General features: G+C 38.9%; 1 pseudogene; it reads right to left on the bottom strand.

The window, feature by feature from the left end:
- Positions 1 to 758: 758 nt before the first annotated feature.
- LOC103271077 lies at positions 759 to 1370 on the bottom strand (annotated as a pseudogene).
- Positions 1371 to 5366: the final 3996 nt, after the last annotated feature.

Here is a 5366-nt window from a genome sequence, read left to right as displayed (position 1 = left end):
CCCTAGGTAGGTGGCCTGGCTCCTCTCTCTAACTGCCTTTAAAATGTTTTCTTTCACATTGACCTTGGATAATCGGATGACTATGTGCTTTGGGGATAGTTGTTTTTTTTTTTAAACTCTTTGTATACATTTCCTCCTTTGGTGGTAGGCTAACTATATGAATTAGGCACACCTATGGTGCACCAAATGATAAATTCCTATGACCAATTAATCTCTAAAATGCTTTTTCCCAAAAAAAGAAGTGGCCATAAAATACAAGTGTCCTAAAGTTTCTTGGCTTGTAGACGCATCACTCCAATCTCTGCCTCTACAGACACCTTCTTTGCCCATCAAAGGACTAGCATCTTGGCATCATGGTGACAGTGACATTGAGGGTGGGAGCTATGCTGGTGCTTTTGGTACCAAGCCTGTGTTTCTCTTCTCATCTTACAAGTACCAGTTAAACTTGATTAGGGACAACCCTAATTGAGTATGACCTTATCTTAACTTGATTACATCTGCAAAAACCATATTTTCTTTTTTTATTGTTGTTGGTAGTAGAATTTTTTTTTATTCAGGAAAAAAAAAAGTTTTTCAACCACACACAGGAAAGGTATGTGTAGGGGGAGGTGTCTGTCCATCCAGTCCCTGTCCCCAGCCCATATGGTTTTGGCAGCAATAAGGGGTGTGGGGTAATGGCCCTCAAAATAAAAATGGTGTATCTGTGTATGGGAAAGGGTGCAAAAGCTGTGGGAATGGTGGGAAAGGGACAGACGAGGTCAGTACTGGGAGCACCACAGGTGGGAGGCCATTTCATAGCATTTCTTGTTGACCAAACTGCCATGGACTCCTTCTTTGCCCATCAGCAGGACTAGCGTCTTGCATCATGGTGACAGTGACATTGAAGGTGGGAGCTATGCCTGTGCTTTTGGTACCAAGATCCATGGTAAATTTTCCATCCTGCAGCAGTGAGTCCAAAATCACAGAATATTTCTGGTCCCCAAGTGTGGAACCATCCAGGAAGAAATTTGACAGATCTTTAGCTGGGTGTGGTAGCACACACCTGTAGTTCCAGCTACTTGGAAGGCTGAGGTGGAAGGATCACCGGAGCCCAGCAGGTCGAGGCTGCAGTGGTCAGGAGCGGCCACTGCACTCTAGTCTAGGTGACAGAGTGAGACTTCAATTAAAAAAAAAAAGTAAACAACAACAACAAAAAAAGAAACTTGACAGATCTTTGCCAACCAGGACACCAACCTCAGCTGCCATGACATTGAAGGTTTTTCTGGGACAGCAGCCCAGATGGAGGGCAAGTCCTTATGGCCCATGATGGCTGCATCCTGACAAGTCTCAACCTTCATGAGGTTGTCCATGTAGGTGTTCCACCTGGCCATGGCGCTGCTACTGGGGCTGCTCTAGGTGCTGCATCTGGGGTCTTGGGCTGGGCTCTGGCTACCTTGGGCTGGTGGGAGTTGGGAGGTGGAGAGCTCGGGGTACCACCCTGCCAACCTTACCTCGGCTCTGCTAGCTGTGCAGCAATCCTTCCACCGCCACTTCCTGCACCTTCCCCCCACCCGTAGATTTTTATTTGCAAAGGATGGTAGGGGTGGGGCCTGCTCCACAGTTCCCTCCCTTCCCCCTTGACTGCCCAGACACCAAGCTTTGCAAAGGCAATTTTTTTTAAAAATCCCTCCCCTATTGCGAAATTTTCCAGGTTTGATGGTAAGCTATGTAAAAGGATGGGAAGTGGCAGGAGAGAGGTTAAGGTTAGGGCCCATAAAGGACAAAATTATAAACTTCACAACAACTTGGATGGACTTAGAGTCTATAATACTGAGTGATCTATCACAGAAACAAAGAATTGAGTACCACATGTTCTCGCTCATAAGTGGACCTTGAACAATTATCATAATACTATAAGAAAGGAATTGGCAGTAGTGGGAAACTGCCCTGGGAGGGGGGAAGTGGGATTGGCAGCAGTGGGAAACTGCCGGGGGGAGGGCACACCTCATCAATAAGGGTACCTGCATTATGAACATTTGTATGCTTAACCCTGAATTATACCCCACATCTTTAAATTTAAAAATTAAAAAAAAAATTAAAAAGTTAGGGTTGGCTCCCCAAAACCCTATTTTTAAATAAGATAATTTTCACAGATATTAGGGGTTAGAACTTCAACATATCTTTCTGGGAACACAATTTAACCGAATTGTTGTCTTGGATAGTATTTTGCAGAAGTTTTCTGAATTTCTTGTATCTGCATGTTGACCTCTCTAGCAAGATAGGGGAAATTTTCTTGGATTATGTCTTCAAATACTTCTTCCAGTTTGCTGTCAATCTCTCAGGAATGCCATTCATATGTAGGTTTGGTCTTTTTACAAACCCCATACTTCTTGAAGGCTTTGTTCATTTTTTAAAATTATTTTTTCTTTGTTTTTGTATGGAAAGTCTCTCTTTTAAGACATGAGTCAAAAGCAAGTACTGAGACCTGGGAGTCAATCATTCTATTTGCCTATTGTCACTTCTGATATCTTCATATATAAACAGATGCCACAGTCAGAGCTGTGATTCAGGCTTTCAAGCTCTAAACTGAAAGACAACTGCCCATCCAGGTCTTGCCAGGCTCTCAACCGGGAGACAACTTTTTGGTGCCCACACCAGAATAATTTAGATTCTCACTCTCAACTGCAACTCTCACCAGACTTTAGCTGATGAACAGTTGTGACCAATAGAACAAAGGTGTTTTCGATTTTAAAGTTTGAAAGACAAACACATCTAGTTATATAACACATAAGTAAATGAACAACAGGTCTGAAAATGGCCATAAACTATGAAAATGAGGATAATTTGTAGGCTCTTAGCATAAACTCACTGGTAAATTAGGGAAACTCCACAAAGGAAGGGCAGGGAGACATCAACATTCTCAGGAGTGCATTTGCTTTGATATGTCTTGTGCTATTGTGATATGTCTAGTGTTATTGTTCATTTCAGGATGTTTGGTATGAGATGGGCATGAATTATATTTAGTAGCTATTTAAGTTAATACAGCTGCACAGATAAGCAAATAACACAGAAGATGCTATCAACAGTTGGAAAATAAAGAATTAACCTTGCCTAGAGAAAGATTTGTTCCTTTGCCCCTGACTCCTGGAAGATAACCTCTGAGCCTTTGAAATGTCCTGCCTGATAAGAATGTCGTTTACCTAGAGGCCCTGAGCCACCAGATAATCTATACTAAAAATGTGATTTATAGCAAGAGGTTCAGGGCACATGGTATCAGTTGAATTTCTGGAGGGCTGGAGACTAAGGTCAGTGGTGAGAGAACACACCTCCTTCCTAATCTTAAAGGGAAAGCATTCAGTATTTCACTAATAAGTGTAAGGTTAACTGTGGAATATTTGTAGATACTTTTCATCTGATTGAGAATTTCCCTTCTATTCCTAGTTGGCTTAGAATTATTATAAGACTTTAATGTTGAATCTTCTCAAATGCTTTTTGGTGGGTTAAAATTGTCTCACCCCCAAAAGATATGTTGAAGTCCTAACCTCCAATATCTGTGAATGTGATCTTATTTGGAAATAGGGTTTTTGCAGATTAAATCAAGTTAAGATAAGGTCATACTCAATTAACATTGTTCTTAATCAAGCATAGCTGGTGTCCTTATAAATAGAGAAAAGAAACATGGGCCATATGACTATAAAGGCAGAGATTGGAGTGATGCACCTACAAGTCAAGAACCTTGTGAACACCACCAGAAGCCAAGAAAAATGCATTGAACAGATTTTCCCCCAGAGCCTTCAAAGAAAGCATAGCACTGCCAACACTTCCAGATTTCTACCCTCCAGAACTATAAGAGAATTAATTTATGTTGTTTTAACACACCCAGTTTGTGGTACTTTGTTACAGCAACCCTAGAAAACAAATAGTTTATTTTCAGAATTTATTGAGGTGATCATATGTTGTTTGCTTTTTATTTAGTCTATTAACATGCTGAATTGCATTGGTCTGTAGAATCTGTAGTGATGTCACCTCCTTCATTCCTGATGTTGGTAATTTGTTATCTGATATCTTTTTTTTCCTAATTAGTCTGGCTAGATGATTATCAATTTTATTTATTTTTATTATTGATTTCCTGATCTCTATCTCATTTATTTCTTCCCTGATCTTTATTATTTTCTTTCTTCTGCTTAAAGTTTAATTTTATTCTTTTTCTAGATTGTTAATGTGAAATCAGATGCTATTATTTGAGACCTTCAAATTAATGAATATAGACATTTTAGTGCTATAAATTTCTCTCTAATGATGTAGCTTTAGCTGCATCAGATACTTCTTTTGTTTTTTAACAGACAAGATCTCACTCTGTCACTCAGGCTGAAGTGCAGTGGTATGATCACAGTTCACTGCAGCCTCAAACTTTTGGGCTCAAGTGATTCTCTCACCTCAGTTTCCCAATTAGTTGGGACTACAACAAGGCAACACCACCCTCAGCTAATTTTTAAACAAAATTTTTAGAAACAGGGTCTCACTATTTTATCTAGGCTACATTTTTATATATTATGTTTTTCTTTTTACTTAGTTCAAACTACTTATAATGTCCTTTATAATTTCTCCTTTTTCCATGGGCTACTTAGAAATGTGTTAAGTTCCACATATTTGGGAATTTTCTAGATAACTTTTTGCTATTGGTTGATTTTTAAATATAATTCAAATGTGCTCAGATGATGTAATTTATGTGAATTAAATTATTTTAAATTTGTCAAGACTTGTTTCATAGCCTAGAGCATGGCATATCTTGAAAAATATTCCATGTGTACTTGTAAGAAATATATATCTCTACCATTTCGGGATGGAATGTTCTATAAATTTTTAATACATCCAGTTTTTTGATAGTGTTTTTCAAGTCTTCTACATCTCTGTTCATTTCTTTTATTGAGAGAAGAATGCTATAGCAAACAGGATAATAGCCTCTAAATATGTCCACGCCCTGGATCCCAGAACCTGTGAGTATACTACCTTATGTGGCAAAAGTGACTTTGCAGATGTTATTAATGTTACAGATCTTGAGACAGGGCGATTATTCTAGATTATCCAGGTGGGTCCAATATAATCATATGAATATTTAAAAAGATTCTTTCTCAGATGTGATCAGAGAAAAAGATCAGAGAGATGCAACACTGCTGGCTTTGAAGATGGAGGAAGCATAAACCAAAGAATACTGATAGCCTCCACAGAATGAAAAAGATAAGAAAATAGATTCTCCTCTAAAGTCACCAGAAACAAATGAAGCCTTGTAAACTTTTGGTTTAATTCAGGAGGATCTGTATCAGACTTCTGACATCTAACAAAACCATAAGATAATTAATATATGTTGTTCCAAACCACTACGTTTA

The sequence above is a fragment of the Carlito syrichta genome, unplaced genomic scaffold (assembly GCF_000164805.1).
Source record: "Carlito syrichta isolate Samal-C Ts95f unplaced genomic scaffold, Tarsius_syrichta-2.0.1 Scaffold311198, whole genome shotgun sequence".
NCBI lineage: Eukaryota > Metazoa > Chordata > Mammalia > Primates > Tarsiidae > Carlito > Carlito syrichta.
This window is presented reverse-complemented; position numbering and strand designations above follow the sequence as displayed.